Source organism: Watersipora subatra, chromosome 6 (genome assembly GCF_963576615.1).
Source record: "Watersipora subatra chromosome 6, tzWatSuba1.1, whole genome shotgun sequence".
Classification (NCBI taxonomy): Eukaryota; Metazoa; Bryozoa; class Gymnolaemata; order Cheilostomatida; family Watersiporidae; genus Watersipora; species Watersipora subatra.
This window is the reverse complement of record NC_088713.1, coordinates 63,148,389-63,166,537: the sequence shown is the minus strand read 5'-3', so window position 1 is coordinate 63,166,537 and position 18,149 is coordinate 63,148,389. Positions and strand designations below refer to the sequence as shown.

At 36.5% G+C, this 18,149-nt stretch overlaps 2 long non-coding RNA genes across 2 annotated transcripts; one reads left to right on the top strand and one right to left on the bottom strand.

Moving 5' to 3' along the window:
- Positions 1-2,074: 2,074 nt before the first annotated feature.
- On the bottom strand, positions 2,075-6,394 carry LOC137398881 (uncharacterized). Its single transcript, XR_010979036.1, has 3 exons — positions 5,980-6,394; positions 2,505-2,647; positions 2,075-2,207 (listed from the first exon to the last, which is right to left on the bottom strand). It is a non-coding gene; the product is annotated as an uncharacterized lncRNA (long non-coding RNA).
- Positions 6,395-13,349: 6,955 nt separating this feature from the next.
- LOC137398510 (uncharacterized) lies at positions 13,350-17,452 on the top strand. Its single transcript, XR_010978952.1, has 4 exons — positions 13,350-13,514; positions 14,496-14,656; positions 15,556-15,690; positions 17,102-17,452. It is a non-coding gene; the product is annotated as an uncharacterized lncRNA (long non-coding RNA).
- Positions 17,453-18,149: the final 697 nt, after the last annotated feature.

Sequence of the window (18,149 nt, the reverse complement as noted above, 5' to 3'; positions counted from 1 at the left end):
ATCGCCTGATGGAGAAATTGAATCGATCATGGATACCGAACATCAGAAAAGGTCTTTTTATGCTTCTGTCATCATTATACTTTTATTTACAATACACAATCACAATGTTTTACAAAACTTAACACAATTTTTACAAAGTAATATAATTTTAATAAGAATTTTTTAAGCAATATATTATTTAAACGTTATTTAGGACGTGCCTCCTGTTTCTCGAAAGGTGTTGGCATCGATAACAAAGTCTTGGAAAGTAATCACCTCATCCTTGTGGGCGCAGACCATAATTAAATATAGGTGAAAGAAAATCAGATTAGAAAAAAACAAGATTAGCAGGATAGCTTTTGTACTATTTCATGGCCCTCGAAGAATCCGTTTTCATGGCATGGGAGATATGTGCAGCCACTGCGCAGTTGCTGTTTCCTTGTTGCAAATTTGCACAGACTTCGCACTGATCAGTGCGCAGTGATTTCAGTGCGAAGACGCCGTTTCCATGATTCGGAAAGGGCGCAACTCCGAAGCACTGCCCATCATGGGAAAATAGTGTATGTCAAAAACCCTCCTAAGAAGGTTGAACTGGCTAATTTTGAGCACCTAATATTACTGCTGCAATATTTGGGTAGCCCTTTTGCTAGATTAATTAAACGCTCATGCTCTAATATTGTTCGATTCATTTTGGTTCAGTAAATGTTTGTTCCAGCTGTCTCAAGCCATTTTTAGTCCTAATAGTCAAAATAGTCCTATAAAACCACGGGTATGGGTACGCTGTAAGCCTCATAAGGACACAACAGAGAGCATTTAAATCCAAATTGCTGATTACAGCTGATGTCTGATCAGAACTTTATAGGATAAAAATAAACTAACTTGAATTGCATAAAATTTGCAAAGTTCTCACAATTGTATTCACATAGTTAAACAGCGGCAAAATGGCTGAAGACTGTTTTGCCATAGATATGTTGGAGATTATATTCATGACCAGGGGAGTGTCCTACTACATGACTGACCCTGACACTATATTGAACTCATAAGTGATGTTACCACTTATACCCCATACAGAGTGAAGTAGCAGGGATAGCTCAATATGTATGTGTGCCTGTGTGTGTTGGTCTGCGTACTGCTACTCATGTTTAATTCTCAGCTTGACCTTTGGTGTATTTTAAATGCCAATGCGCTGGCTGAAGCTCACTACCCTTTCTTGAAGGTGACATTTACGAGCCTATTTAAGACCTATTAGCTATAGGAGACTGGGCAATGCAAAGCCGTGATGTCCTATATAAATAGCCGCATGCTTTGTGACAGAAGGGCAATGCTTTGTTCACTTGCAGCTGGTCAGGCAAGTGAGTCATCATTGTTTACACTGAAAGAATCAAGAGAAATTTTTGTTGCTACACGTAATTCGATATAACTACTAAAGCACGCAAGATATTTGTTTCAAATTTTAGATACAACGCTTATACACTATGTATTTCCTACCCTGCAAATTTATAAACATAAAGTTGAATATTTCATATAAAAAGTGCGAGTAAAAGTGTATATTGATGCACATGTATTCCAAAAGATATTGCAAAATTATCAATGTTGCCATATGCTATGGGCTAACATGTCAGATAGCTAGGTGTACAAACTGATTTCAAATGCATACACACTGGTACATCGTACGCTGATTGCAGTCTGCCATGAATATAAATGTTGGGTCTTGGGTGTTATGCAAACAGCATCAGCAAACTCGTAGAAAACAAGCGACAAATGGTACACTTTTCTAGACATACTGTGAAAGGCTACACATGACTAAAGACGACCAGTCGGCTGAGCCATGATCTGAGATTCCCTTGTTAGCTGCTACCTTTGTAGCCTCCTGATGAATTATAATCCTGAAATATCTGGAGGTGATATTTTAACTAACGTTGCGCTGTGCAGTGGAACGAGCATGGAAATCCCTGATGCAAATTGCTTTGTAAAACCGATGAAAGAGTTTTAGTGACCACCAGCTTGTGTATGTCTGCAGTGATTCCTTGTAAGTCAACACCCTGCCGTATGCTCAGTTCTGAGCCTAGACATATCTTTGTGATGACAGGATGAGGTGGAAACATACCACCTCTATCTTTTACACCGATTAGTATCGCATCATCCCCTGATGCGTAAACCTGGACAGGAGGCTATAAAGCTGGTGCAGTCATTGCAGTTGAGTTTTAAGCTCTGTACCTCATAACCTGCTAAATAAATACCATATGCTAATATTATTATAAAAAGCATATGTATCAACCATAAAATAAATTTAACTACATATCGCTGATCTGCTGCAGTATTATTTCAAGCCACTCTGCTTTCTGTATATCTGCTTTATACACTAACAATAAGTGAAAGTAGCTAATACCAAAATACATTTATATACCCAAATTATGCACCACAATATGAGCAGCCATGCAGTTTAGCATATGCAGCAAGGCTGCAATGTGTGCCAGATATTTTGTTTTGTAGAAAACCTGGATATATTGGTCATATTTACCTACCGATGCACTCCACTATGTTCGAGCCAGACCTTGACAGTTCGATTTCCAGCTGTTCGCTTGATTCCAAATCATCATGGAAGTCATCGTCACCTTCTACATGACTCTTTCTTGGTTTAGATGAGAGAAGTAGGGGCAGGAGCCATCTGTGTCATTAAAATCAAGTTTTAATTGCATAACACAATTGCAAAGAATGCTATTTTTAATAAATTTCGGTAGGTCTCAGGATCTTTTCATGAGTGACATCGGAATACTGTGCCAAAATTTATCCAAAGTTTCCAAACCAGCCATTGTACCTACCACTTAGATTTAATAGCAATTAATTTTAAAAATATTATTAAATTCACATAAAAGCTTTGCATCCATAAAGCTGGTTGCCGTATGACATTAAATAATACTCAGCATTTAGGTGACTGAATGGCATGTAGTAGAGTCGCAAGTGGTGATAAGTGAGCATGCTAGTCACAGTAAATGTAATAAACATGGGCTAGTTAAACCATAACTGCCACGAACAACTTTTATCGTATTTACTAGGTAAATCAGACATGCTGATTCCGATTTTGTAATCAAAATAAAGATTAGGCCACTAACTTTCAGAGTAATAAAAGATTTTTTATAGCGTTTTAATATCGGTCTCGAAAACAACACGATCGGCATAACAAGCTCCGCCCATAAATACTTGACGTAACCTAGCTTTTTAGGAACAGAAGTTACGTAGAGATGTTTAGACCGATTTAGAATAATAGAGATGGGTGTTTTAAAATCTATTAATATCTAAATCCAGCTTTAAAAATAATATCAGTCTTTTCTGAAAGCTAGATAAGCTATTTAGCATTGCATATTTAAAAAGCACGATAACAACGCTAGCTCGTGATAAAACCGCGCTTTTAGAGCTCATTTTTCTCGGCGTCCAGCCCATTTAAACGTCATGTAACAAGCTGCGAGCAATTTTAAATAGTTTATATCCTTTTCATAAAAAGCTGAAATTATTTTACAGGCTGGATTTAGATAATAATGGGTTTTAAGACACCCATCTCTATTATTCTAAATCGGACTAAACTTTCCTAACTTCCGTTTCTGAAAAAGCTAGGTTTCGTCACATATTTATGGGCGGAGCTTGTAATGCCGATTGTGTTGTTTTCGAAACGGATATTGAAACGCTTTAAAAAAGCCTAAATGACTTTGAAGGTTAGTGGACTAATCTTTATTTTGAGTACAAAATCGGAATCAGCGTGTCTGATTTACCTAGTAACTACAATAAAAGTTGTTCGTGACAGTTATGGTTTAAGTTGAATCAAAAAGCACTAGAAACAGTATTGCTGTTTTTCTAGCAAAAAAGCCATTTTAAAGCTGATCCAAAAAATAGGTGCGAGCTTAGCAACAAGGGTAGTTACCATTTTTAGAACACATTCTCCTATTCTGTAATATATTTGATTGTTAATGTGTTTGCTTGCAGATTTCGATGCCATCTACCAAGTCCAGCATACTAATAAGTTAAGACGAAGAATCATAGTGCTATACTTTTAAAATTATAAAATAAAATACATTTGTCTACCTTTGGGTTGTTATGTATAGAGTTCCATTATAACATGTTTTATAGAGAAAACAAATAAAGCAATTGAGGATTTCAGGCCTATGCCAACAATAATAAGTCTGACAAAGATACTAATGCTCAGCAAACCAAGCCAATCAATGATTAACCAGATTTTTGAGAATACAATAGAAACACTCATGAAGAGATCTGCCATCTTACAATATTCAGTTATGAGATACACAGTTTTACAAGCAACTTGTGTGGAGTATAGTATGGAAGCTAGTGATGTACTTGCGGTTATTATACAATGTATATAGTTAAAATCAATACACTCAGATTTTCAACAGTTTTGCTGGAAACAATTTGCTGTTAGAAAGTTGCTGGCAGCAAAATCACAAACTACTATCTACAACCACCACAAACATGCTGCTTCAGTAATGAACTTGTCAATTGAATAGTTGACTGATGACATAGAAATTGTAATGACCCTCTGTTTAAAGGATTATTAACTATAAGTGCTGGATTGGTGGTTCAAGTAGTTGGTTTATGATTTGCGAATTTATAAAGGACTGTATTTTAGGTGTAGATTTAATGTCAAGAATTAGACTGGTTTGTTTTAGTTAAAAAACTTTAAAACAGAATATATTTATTAAAAATTCAAACTTTCAATTGCAAAAACATAAAATATATGAAGGCTAATCAAGTCAATGGCCGATGCTCATTGCGCAAGTCTAAAAATATAAAGAGTGATACAAGAGCAGAGTGATATGTAGAGCGTGAGTAAAATATGGAGTTCGAATTGTTTCTGATCTACACAGGCTTATATATGTTTGCCTAATCAGTCAGGCAATCGTCACATCCGTAGATCACAGACGATCGGGCGCTGCAAAGCTTCCTAGGCAGTAAGCGAGTAAGTACAAGGAAGCAGATAACATTTATGCTAAGCAGTAAAATAGCAGGTGCTAGGAAGTTGGAATAATAAATCTGCGTGTCAGGCTAGCAAGTAGCCTGGGCATGGCTCTCGTGGGGATTGGGAGAGAGAGCCTGGGACACATCGCAACACGCGGGGAAGACAACTCTAAAAGCCGACTTCTGAAGTCGCTAATATCACAATCTTTATTTCCGAAGGAGTATCATGTGACGGTCTTATTTATGATCTACGCGAGTATTATCTATTATTTTCAATCTGAATTGGCAGCAAACAAACGCTGGTTAGTAAGTATGAAATGTTGGTTGCATAATAAATCAATAACGACAGTTTTATTATTTCATATGTTCAATTCATTATGTTTTGATTTAATTATAATAAAAATTTGAATCAATTGAATAAAAAAAATTCACAATAACAATACAAACATAGCAAACGAATAGCAATAGAACAACAAAAATGAATTGCACGCTGCTAGTAAAGAAAAGTTTATCTGGTAAAAAGTAATCTCAGTTTTATTTTACTCACGAGTATTATTACTCGCGACAGTTATTATGAACAACTCGGACCTACCACTGCAAAACGGTGCCATCTGAAAGCAAATACTCTTTCCGAAGCCAGTAGGAAGAACTACAAATTGGTCAAAACCTGCGATAATATGTTGTAAAGCTTGAGACTGTTCTGGTCTCAGTGTGACTATGCCTAGCTTTGATAGTAATTTTTGAATGGCTCCATTTTTATCAGTATAGGAAATGAAACTGCTAACGTGAAAACGCAAGAGAATAGTAGCCTATGGTTCCTATCGTTTTATTATCAAACGAGGTATTTCGTAACCACCCAGCCTATCAAAAAAATAGCGCTTTTTACTAGATCAAGTCACGTTACCGTGACAATAGGCTTTTAAACGCGCCACATCTAATACATCGTGAGATACGAATCTAATGACACGCTTCCATTAGTATCAGTCTGAGCGTCATATGTAACATATGTCGCTCGTTTTGCAGAAGTTATCTTACCTTTTTTTCGCTATGTGTCCCAGGCTCTCTCTCCATATCCACCACGAGAGCCATGCCCAGGCTAGCTAGCAAGAGTCCAGAAAGCTGTTTCCTAATCACATCAGAAATGGTTAAATAAAAGGGGATGAGTGGTTATGTAAGATGTGTATAATACTCTTAAGACAGGATGCATAAATACTAATATAGAAGTTGAATAACATGATGAGTTCCTTTGTTTCACAATGACAGGTATTCATGGGGTGTGTAACTAAAGATTACAAATGCTGGTCGCTTCACAAAATGGCAACACAATGCACGATTATATTAGCTCAAAATTCAAAGGCAGACACTACCACTGAAGCTGCAATAAATTAGAACTGGAAACAATTGCCAAAAATGAACGAAAGTCAGATATATGCTTCTACTGAGAATACCCTCTAGAGAAGAAAAAAAAAACATCAGTTTCTATTAAGCCCCTACAACAAACTAATAAGCATTAAACCTGACACCACTGCCCTACTAGAGCAGATACACGATGTGACCAACCAACAATATTCGTTATAATAGCTTTTGCATAACATAAGTTTCCTCCTAAAAGCAGAAAGCTAAATCTAACAGACTAAAGCTGCGGTCACAGCAGCCGATTTTGGGTCAATTCTCTGACCAATTTTTCTACTGACCGAGAATCGTATCGTGTGAACAGCGCAAACAAGCCTGATACCGATATAGTCCAAAGAGAAAAATTTTTTTCAAAGCCGATATTCTATTTGAGTAGCCAATGACATCTTTTTTACCGTGAGCCATAGTGTCATTAAAGCCTGGTTTCCATATGACAGCACAATGATCGTGCGCAGCCCAGTGATCGTGCACAATGCATTTCATGGGCCGCAATGCGGTGTTTCCATATCGCGCGTAGGCACCACGCTTGCATTGGACAGAGTGGATAATTTCCTTACTTTTTCGTAGGAGAGACGGATTTCTTCGGAAAACAGCCCTCCGTTTGAATTATGGGATGGGTTGACAAGGTCTAGCGGTGTATTGTGGGATACATAATCGTGCGCACCCATCGCAAGGACCCATTCTGTTGGATCCTTGCGATTAGCGTATGCACGTCGCGCTATCGTCGTGTGTTGAAGTTTCCATATCACAGCTAGCCTACGCACGCAGGACGTCGCGGCCTTGTGCTGTTATATGGAAACCAGGCTTTAATATGAACACCATATTTGTCTTCACACCTGTGTATGCTATTGTCATAGCTTCACTCATGAGTAACAGCAACCCGGAAAACTGCTGTTATTATAATAGTTGAAGCACATTATGTTAGCAAAAGATCGTCCTCCTTATGGTTATCCATTATTAGCGATGAGCAGTGCAAAATAATCGGGCAGCTTGCTAAAAAAGTTCACTAAAAACATTGTAGGAAACAGTCAGCAAAATTCAAGGAGTGACTCACTAAAATATATCAGCTAAAGTTATCTGACCCTGCAAATAAAAAACGGACAAAATCACCCACTCTCAGATCAAACTTGGCCTCTGCACAATGGCTGATCTGAACGCAGCTTAATACTAAAGCCTGGTTCACATATCGATTGCGAAACTCTGGCGGTAACTTGCGCAGCAAAACCCTTGCGGCACTAGGCTCGGTGGCATATGTTCACATATAAGCTACATCGCTAAACATAATCGAGGAATCACATAAAATGTTCGCTCGCCATGCCGTTTCTATAATGGTGACCTTCACCTGTACGAGCATTACATGAAGGTTTTGCCTGCGGCCTTTTGCGACATTTGAACAGCCCTAAACTAGTGCGAGGCCGTCTGCAACTATCGGCGGTCCTTGGCTGTACCCGGCGCATAGGTTCCCATTTCACCGCTAATAGCATGCGGTGCTGTCGCCAGTACTTTGCGACGTGTATGGGAACAGGCGAGTGACCAGAGCACACATACACACACACAAACAAACTGCTTATGAATCATTCAATAAACTAGTGGACAACCAAAGCGACACAAATGATTGTCCATACTGGTTAGGTTATTAAACTATTGAGGCACTCTGCTTGCGCAAACTCTAGTGCGTTCTATACAAGAGGTCAGAGGCTTTTCTGCTCCTTCCAACCTCAGACAAACAGCACAAATAAGCCTAATTGCCAAAGAAATAAGTATAACATCATAATTCATGTAGTAATTGGACAAGCACTGATCATTTTTAGTACCAAAGATGGCTGTGATTCTTTGTAAAGTGCTTAACCTCATCCTATTCTGATATTCGATATTCTAGTGCACTTGCACAATTTAATTGAAAAAATAAAATAAAAATCATGACTAGGCTGAATTATTAATAACAGTGACTATATACATGTAGAAATGTGTGTATACAAAGGTTACTGCTGCAGCAGAAGCTACTTTGAAAAACTATTGAAAAAGTTTTTATGGACGATACCAGTACAAATGTATAGCAATGAAGCGCACCACGGTTCTTTGTAGATTTAGTGATGCTTTATAAGAAACCGAAAATATGAGTGTAGCAGGACATCTGAAATTGAAACGTCACATTAAAAGATAGGTAATGGATTTTAAAATGACTTTATAAAAATGAAACAAATGGTAATATTAGTTAATAGTAAAAATTACATATACATTTAGTTAGTAACCTACAATCGCAATACGGATACTGAAAAAAAGATGGCCGAAAATCACAATCTTGTGGTTAGTTACGCGTGTTTGCAAACTTGCGATTACAATCTTCGCAAGTTTAAATCCTCTGCGAAGCGAATTTTTTATTACTAAAACTATCCGTATACAACTGGACCGACCGACAAACGCTCACATTTATATATAGATTGAATGTCATCCGCTGCTAACAGTATTGCATTGTAACATATTGCCACAATTTATTTTACCATTGCTTTAACTTATTGAATAACTATATTAATTACACTAACTATCATGGTTGTTTTACTTTAATTTTGGTCAGCTGCCAATGACATCTTCGATAACAGAACGACTTTGGAGAGACCTCTGCAAAAAGCTATGTAATATTGTATAGCCCTTCAGACCTCTATAGAACCTCTCAGCTATGTATGCATGTATGGACCACGTGATGTAATGGAAGGTGCACCAGTAATAGATTCGCTTACTTGAAACACAGCCTTTTAGTAATGTTGCAAAGGTGACACGCTAAAGCCGTGGTCACGCGACGACCGAACTGACTTAGGTTTGGAGGTTAGTTTACTTTGGGTCGGCTAAGCCACATGTCACATGGCATCCGAAGTCAGTTCGCCTCCTAGATACCATACGCATGGAGACAGGACACTGTTTCATTGGTAGTTTTTATGTATTTAAACTAAATATTTCTATTGTAAACAAAAAACTTTGAGGAACAATTATTAATTATTATTACACAGCAGACTTATCAGAAGATCGTTCAGCTGCTCAGAATAAATCACTCGATAGAAAAATTTTGCCAAACCTTCCATCAACAAAATTATACTTTTTGTTAATATATGAATGTTTTTCTATGCTGAGTACATAACAAACAAATACAGTCTTCATCATAGTACTGTGGTTTTACATAAATAAAACAGGCAACGATTATTCATCAGGATGAGTATGACACATTACTTATATTCTACAGGAAATAAAACCACAACCATTCTTTAACATTTATGCAAAACTCAAGCACAACATCTTACATTCATGCAACACAATCACAAGTCCGGGAGAGCCTTGTCATAAATTGTTTGATGTTGTTTATTTAACCAAATAAAAAGATCGTCCCATTTCTATTTACCTTTGCTCACACGCACGTAAATAGAAATGTGACGAGTGCTCGGTAGAATTTTAACCAGCCAATAAACGCAAGGGTTCGACCACAAAATTTCGAGCAGGATCGAAATGGTTCGTTTCAGCCAGAAATGTCTTCGGCTGAACAGTTTACAACTGACAGTGACGTTGTTTTGTGTCGTTTAGTTCGTTTCGGCTCTCACGTGACCACTGACCACCCTTAAAGAGTATTGATGAGTAAGAAATTTGTAAGCTGCGAGTCTAAGATACACCGGTAACTGCTCAGTTGAGCGATAATCCCATTGAAATACAATTCTTGGATAATACTGTGATAGTGTGGCATCATGCGGATCGATCACCCATAGACTCCCCTTCAATCTATTGCATGTGCGTTTCTATTAATAAGACAAAACTGTCACCATAGAGCTATAAGCTGGGCTGACTAATACTTTTTAACGAATGCCATAGCTGTTTAGTAGTTAAAAGTTACCGGAGAAGTGGAATTGTCTGCTCCAAGGAGAGATAGCTTTATTGTTGCAACAGTATGTGTAGACGTGAACAGAGCCGTATAGCACACATATGAGCTCTACGACTCTGAGAGTGAATTTTAAAAAGCTGAAGTTTTTGTTGTTGATGAAAAGCAGCTTAGCCTCCAAAGCTTTAGTTTTAGTCTTAATGGTTGACTTGCGACAAAATTCACATTACAGTTATTTGGTATCAAAAGATTCACCATGTCTTACATTGTTGTGTTGTAGGTGCCAAATATGTGGAAATGTGATTACAAGCTCTTGAAAGCTCAAAAACGAAAAGCCGCCGTAAATTGGAATCTGTTTATTTCTCTGACGTAGTTCTGACAGTTTGGTTATTGTCTTGTTACGTGATGTTCTCATGTGAATTGAAAGGCCAATAAAAAGCTCCATATAAAACTTATCGTAGCACTAGTTTATGACAAACACTTCGGGTTTTACCGAAGACCCCATATCAAATATAGATGCGCGCTACTTTCAATTTTGTTTTGGCTTGATCTAATCGTCAAGTCGTAATCTGATCATGTGACCCAATACTTCGCAAATAATTTTTGCAGCAATTTTCGAATATCACATGTGACCAACAGGCTCGTCATGATTATCAGACAATGATATGTACGCCTTCGAACTAAGGATAGAAAGTTTAACGACCTTTTACGGTAAGTTATAATATATCAGAGCTAAAAGTGACTGCATTACAATGACGATAAAATAGACGCGTAAGAACAATAGACCTGGTTTTATTGAACGTGTGAAATATATTTGTGAAAATATTTCGACGAATGAGGTTGCATGAAAGTGTAAACAGAAACCATCCTGTAACAACTACGTCCCATTTGAGCCGCTTTGGAAAGAGAATTCAAACTACGGCGGTCTCATGTGGCTGCGATTTACTGTTGGTTTTTATAGCTTTTAAAAGCTTTTAATCACATTCCCATATAATTTGCACCTACAACACAACAGAATAAGACACGGTGAATCTTTTGATATCAAATAACTGTAATGTGAATTTTGTTGCAAGTCAACCTTTAACAATAGGTCATATATAACAATCTTATTTTTTGTTCATGAAATGACGAGAACACCTATTGTAGGTTTTCGTAAACAGTGTTAAATAATACAGTGTGATATTCACTGTTCTTTTGAAACCTTTGGCTCAGTTTTTGTTGTTGCTTGTCACAGTAGATATTACAAATAATTAACAAAACAATGAAGTGTTCAGTTATTGTTATTAGCTTGCTTATATGACATTGTCAATTTACTAAACAAATCTTCCTTTTGCAATTACAAAATAGTTTGCGCCCATCTGGGGCATTGGTCAGTAATGACACAAGAAACAACCATCGTAACCGAGCCTGTCAACTTGCAGAAAATTCTCACATAGATGATTTATACAGCTTAAAGGCAATTACGCGGCTATATCAAACAGTCAGTTCACATACCCGTTGAAATGATTGTTGTATTGTCAGATTTGCTCTTTACAAAATAAGAAAAAGGGGGATGCACCTTCAAAAAAATTTCCAAACCTTTATGCAATCTTGTTGTTGAATTTAACTCGAAGAGAGATTATCTCATTTATATCAAATTGTAAAAATTACAATTAGATAAATTACAGAAATTAAAAATTACAGTTACTACATGGTCATGTCATAATAATTAGTCTACATGTATTTGCTAGAATAGACCATGGATCCGCATAAAGTTACTTCCACTTGGCAATGCTTAAATAATTTTGGCAAAGATAAATTTTCTTAGAATTGTGTAACATATTAGCAGACAAATCACTGAAAATTATGTTTTTTGCAAGGAATGTTAGAAGTGAAAAGGTTGCTTTGCTTGTTGTCTGATGGATTATTTTTGGACTCAACAAAGTTTCATGCTGTAAATAAAAAATGATTATTGAGTCTTGACTGACAACTTGCAACTTCGTTTTTCTTTTCAGTCAGTACAATAAATAGTTTTGTAACATAAACATGATGTACTGCTCACAAAAAAATCACCTCAAAATCTCTTTCTCATAAAAGAGTCTTCAACTTATTCACTACGTAATTCATTTTAGGTTGAACATAATTAATTTGTGTCAACAAAAGCCATTCAAACAGCTGCTCACAAAATGGGTCAGGCCAAACAAGGCAAGTCTTCGTCAGATGCGATGAAATTCGTATGCTCTCTACGAGCGCGTTTCAGAGATTTTGTGCTTATAGATGTTGGGAATCATCCGCAGTTAACGTTTCACATGAAATGAATTCAAATGCTATATATATAATACTTATAAGAATCCTTTACTGTCAGTTTCACATGAGCACACACAACAATAGTCTCCATACTAAGCATTTGAACCAAGAAAATTTGAATCCATTCACTTGTAGCTACAAAAAGAGAACCAAATCACATAATATAAAAAAAGCTCCAGTGAGGGGCTTCCGTCTGATTTAAATTGTCTGTAAGCCCCACAGAGGGGTTTATAGTAGTGCATGAGTTAAATCGGTCACCACAAGGCAAATATGGTATTCATTATTCGATATCAAGTTGATTTCAACCCTTCGGGCACCATTTTCGCAGGTCTGCGAGTGTGCAGTGGCTTTGTGTAAGGCAGTTTTGTAACTGATCAACAATTTGAGGTTTCTTACCAAATTGCGTCAAATCACGTCCATTAGTAGTGAATAAATCACTCGGCGATATTTATTCAGAACTCTTTTAGCAGTTTTAACACAACATCATGAGTATAGGCAGCGGTAATCACATCGGTAGTTTCAGAAAAAATCACCAACTTGTCGGAATCTCCAACAGGTATTCGGCGTTAAGTATGACTCGCTTGCTCTTCCATAACCGTGGTTTTACGATGTTTTGTCAGTTTACGTCTATTAAATCTTTACAAAGAGATTAAACGCTTTTTTGTATTACTGTATAATGAACCAAAATATCAACCGAGATTGTTTGTGGGCATATACATAGAATTCAGTTATAACTTTTCTGAATTTATGAAGTTCGATGCGTGGGAAAGCTAAAAATCCGCATCGTACTCCTTCGAAAGATTTCGAAGGTATGCATTTACATCGTATTATGCCTGAAAATATCGGACAAGGCAAAACTAGGAGGAGGAAATATCCGCCATACTGATTTATTTTTCCGGTTGTTGTAGTTCAATTAATGATTTAACGATGCTTAACTCATCTGCAATACTTGCAATAAAATTCACAATATAGTAATAAATGATATTGACGCTCTTTGTGATCGTTATTGCAGGTGAGTAAAGTTTTTTGCATTGGTACAAATTCAAGTTTTTCTCCGTAAATAAAACCGAGTGTTAAAGACTGTGTTTATAAATAATTGCACTCCATGGTGGTAAACTGCAGTGGATTATCGTTCTTGGATGCGTTTGACGTTGGAAAACAGCTTGAAAAGCATTTGCGAGTCATAGAATGGATATAATTTGTCTTTAAAATGTCACGCTTCTGTAAACAGGAATTCATTAAAAAGAGTAGGCCTATGGCACTAAAAGGGTTACATATTGCTTTCGTTCTTTAACTGTACCTCTGTGCTTTAAGAGAAGTACAACTTTTAAAATGATTTTTTTCACGTATCACAGCGATGTTATCGAATGTCTTAATAACTGATAAAAACACTTGCTGGTTGAGCGAGCTTTTGCTAATAGAATTGAAATGGCTTTGAAGCCATATATGCGTAGAAAAATGTGTAAAGCATGTTACTGAGTAGTAGCATTATCTTTTGATTTCATTACCTACTTCAGAGGCATTGTTGATAATAAATATCATTGCGAGTGACTGTGTGTTGTGTACAAACGGAGTAATGGTGAATCATTAATAGTTTTTGACTGCCATAAAATAGAGAAGACAACTCTGATGTGACAAACTCTGATACAAGTTTGAACGCCATTTCCTAAACTTAATTTGAAGAAATCTTTCTTTGCCATTATTTTTGTCTCCAAAATTTCATAAAGATGAAGATCTATACGCATATATCAAATGAGTAAAGACATGTTTGTTAGTCACTGAGCTACTAAACTTGTTATTCAGTTGGAAAATGTTGAGCAATATTAGTAGTGACCAACCAGCAGTTTTTAGTGGCCAGATTTAGGGTTTGCAACTACAAGGTTATCGGTTCAATCTCAGTCCAAGTCCATAACCATTAGATTCTTACCATATAGATAGTTTATCGATTTGCTGTTTGCAAGATCTCTAATGTAGTTTGTTTGCGATTTTTTAGAATGAATCTCACAAGATCTGGCCATTATCCTTGCAACTAATCGTCTAATCGCTATCTAGTCAATCACCACTACTATGGTCAATTTGCCAACCATACACCGGTTCGGCTCAACAGTAAATTCTCCATAACCAATTGAATCGGTATCAATAACTGTGGGACAGGTGAGATCTAGACATATTTCTTGCATTTTTCCATCACTATTGCAAATTTTCCATGTCTGTGTTTTTATTATACATGTTGTAGGCTTACTAATATGTTATCAATATGCTTTAATTCAGCTACATGGAAAGTTTGTTTATTTGTGCCCTTAGCCCTTAACGTCGTGACAACCATATCAAATTCGATAAACATACCATATAATATTCAGTACATAAGACCAGTCCTTCTACTGCAATGTCGCCTTGCGCACTGACCAGTGTGTATTTATGCTACACCTACAAGCTTCCAGCTCGCTGCGCTGGAAGATGTTACCATAGAGCATTTGTGTTTGAATCCCAACAGTGACTTCGTTTCTTTCATGAATTTAAATAGTATTGCTGCGGTGTCTGCACAAAAATACGACGGTAATGTAATTCATGGCACGATTTCTAGTAAAATTCAACTTCAAAAAACCGTTGCGAATCAAAATTACATGATATCACATATAGGAATTTATTTATAAAATAGTGCAATACCAGTAATCCTACTCAATGTGAGCTGATTGGAACACCAGGTCCCCATTATTCACCATTCGAAATGTCATCACTAGGATTCTCTTCTGGAATTACGTGATATGTTTTGAATTTGATGTTGGTTTTTGTAGTATCTGCCTACAAAGCCACACTTCAGTAATCCATTTGACACATCCACTATTGGGCATTCACACCTTTTTCTTGTACATGAATCACGATTTCTGACAGAAATCTGTCTTGCGGCATTGCTACACTGTTGAATACCTATTATCCGAGGTAGCGGTTTTGTTCTTGTATTGAGGTGAACCAGTACGTTGGTTAAGTGCTTGTTTTTTGTTCTCTGTGATCTTCACTATAACATGCTACTCTCAGGCTTTTGTTAATTGTAGTATTCCCGACGGCGCCAAAAAAGGCGTCCTTACTGATGGTGTTTTGAATGCCATTTCTTCAGCTACGCATTGCCCGCCTCTGATCCCGATTGAACTATTAGCGAATAAAAGATTTGGGCCATGGAAGAGGTCACGGTATGTACATGTCAAAACCAGGATTTTCGAACCAAACTTCAGATCTCGACTTGTACTCTTGAATTTACGATAGATCTATAGTTACTCTCCCTTTAACTGTGATTTTTGTTATTGAAAGTTGGAAAAATTAGTTTCAAATTTAGAAATGCTGTAGTACAAAACGTAGATTTTTTTGGCAGATTGGAAGCACATTTCAACACTAACTACCTAGCACATCAGAATTTTAAGCAGAGAAAATATGGAAATCTAAGAGTTGTGTGCACGTGTAGATAATTAAGAAAGCAACTCTTGAAAGTTTGCATTGTGTTAGATTATGTATAACTTGTGATAAGCATGTTAGGTTGAGAATCGTGCTGCCTTTTACCAAAATGTCAACTTAGAGCTAGTAGTGCGATGTAATTTCTTTTTCTCTTTTTATGACATGATTTTCAGCTATTTGATTGTGATATAAGATAGGTATGATTGAAGAATTTGACAATATGTAAGAGGCAACAATAGCCGATTGACTATGTATTTTTAAAAGAGTGTACGCGCTAATTCAAACAAGCTTATAAAGGAAATTGAAAAGGCAGGCTGCTCGCATACTTCTAGATCAACTAAAACTTACAAAATCTTATCGTTTAATTTTTCATTAAATATCTGCACGGCGTTTCTTAAAGCTTTGGAACAATCTGCAATAGCATTAACAGTGCTTCTCATTTACCTGCGTATATAGCTGTTTGCACATATAGCGTCTCATCAGAAAGGTTTACTCCAAGTGAATAACTCGACTAATGCGGAGTTGTTAGCTTACAGTTTGTTATTATTTTTTAATGGATATGTCCAAGTTCGTGTTTTTGGCTACATGAGATTTACTAATTAATTTACCGCATTGCTATTCTACAACAACTCTTTTTTAAATTTCAAATTATTAAAATGATAATTCAGCATAAGAACAATGCGACTAGGACATTAGTTGCTTCTGAAGAAACTTACTACTAGCGCAACCCTAAATATGATATGCTTGTGCATTTTTCATAATATGCCAATATGAAGTTGCAGCCTTATAGGAAGCTCAGTTATGAAGCCATTAAATAAAAAGCTGATTAGGATGATTTTGAAAATATGGTGGTTGTGCACTCTTGTATCCACCTGTGCCTATTATGAGGAATCGCGATTCCAAAAACTTGAATGACTGGACAATATTACCTTATTATAGAGTGCCCACAAATAGTGAAAAGAAAAGTATTGCTGGTACTATTTCATGTATCTAGCAAGTGACACTGTGATGTGGCAGATCAACCTCGATGTTCATAATTACTTTGTTAACAGGTTGTTGCCATATTTAGTTTATACTCATATTTGCTTTGTTTGTATTCTGTACTTTTTAGCAGTTCTCATCTGCTAATATAAATGCTTCTTCACATTTCAGGGCTTAAAGGATTGTACTGTAATCTGAATTGTTGGATGAAAGAACAGCCTTCGCCACCACAATCCAAGGACGGACGAGCTGGAAAAACTCTAGTCTAATGTGGTAAAGCATTTGGTGGACTGTAGCATTATTCACAAATATGATCATAGCTTTGCTTGTTTGTCTCTGTGTATCATTGATATATAATTTATTCTGGTGTAAAGGTTGTGGTATTTTTCTGCCATGTTTTGATGATGACAATATATATAGAGTTTAGTCATTTTATAGCTATATTTTTATTGTGTTTCATATTATTTTTTGTTATTATATCATGCAACTGTTTGTACCAAAATATACAGCTTCGGAACCATGCCCTAACTATTGAGATGCTCACAAAGATTATTTTAAGAATAATCTAGTAAAAGTCTTCGTATATATCTAAGGTGCAATATTTGTTGAATGTCCGTCAGCCTTGAGAAGAGATGTTGTGTGAAGGTTAAGCATGGCACATTATAGAAAAATTAGGTTGCTTCGGAGACGTAATGTTGGTGGAATGTTGTATAGCTTAAGGAAAGAATATTGTCGACGGTTATGCTCGGTACATTATAGTAACATTGTACGCAATTCATTAGAGGAACATTCTGTGAAACATCAAAATGTTAGAAATTGTCTACACAGATACACCCCACTAATGTTCTGCACGAAAACGTTCCTGGGATGTTAGCTAATATCTTTGAGGCAACATCATGAAAGGCATGCTTGTGGAATGTTCTGTAACATTCTCCCCATGCCGCAGGAATTTTGCACCAGATCATCTGCTGAATGTTCCATAATGGTGAAATGCCATACTGTTCCGAATATATTAGAAGACAATATTATGTGAATGCTTATACCCAGACATTTCAAAGTAGCAATCCTGTAACATTGCTAGGACATTCGATAACAATGTTTTGTAACAACGTTATACTAACGTTAGCAAACCTTTTCCTCGTTCTAACGTTCTAGCTAGAATGGTACAAAAACGCATGATTCATTTTTTGGAAGTTGTCCCCCTTTCATAACAAAAAAT